Consider the following 698-nt stretch of genomic DNA (forward strand, 5'->3'; position numbering starts at 1 on the left):
CAGCACAAGGAAGACTTACTCCCCTTTTCTATCACAGAATAGTTTCAGAGTGGAGTAATGGGCAAAGGAATAGAAAATCCATTTTTGTGTTGTGACATGTGAAAATAAAATTGTGAACTCTTAAGAAAAACAAGAACAAATACTGCATGGCTGCTCTAAAGCTGGACTGACTTTGGGGCTATCCTAATGCTCTCTCCTAAATATAATAATACTTATAAAAGTCATTATTATTATAAATATAAATATTACAAATATTGTATTAAAATAATACAATAATTACCTTAACATAAACTTAACATAAAGCATTTAATCTTTTGATCTGTTGTTGTTGTTATGTGCTGTCGAGTATGACTCATAATGACCGTATGAACAAAAGATCTGAACCCTGTTCTATCCTGTGCCATCTCCATAATTCTTGACACAAAAGATCCCATTGTAGCAGTCACCATGTCAATCCATCTGGTTGAGGGTCTTCCTCTCTTTCATCACCCTTGCACCCTTCCTAGTATTATATCCTTCTATTAGGAATAATACTTCCTAGCAACGTGCCTTGAACACTAACGAGCGAAGACCAGATGAGTTGTGGGAAGATGTCAAAGATATCATTCAGGAAGAGTGTAAATGGTCATTACAAAGACAGAAGAGGAAGAAAAGACCAAAATGGATGTCAGAAGAAACTCTGAAGATTGCACTGGAGC

Source organism: Elephantulus edwardii, unplaced genomic scaffold, assembly GCF_000299155.1.
Source record: "Elephantulus edwardii isolate Elephantulus edwardi_28Jun2011 unplaced genomic scaffold, EleEdw1.0 scaffold00748, whole genome shotgun sequence".
Lineage (NCBI taxonomy): Eukaryota > Metazoa > Chordata > Mammalia > Macroscelidea > Macroscelididae > Elephantulus > Elephantulus edwardii.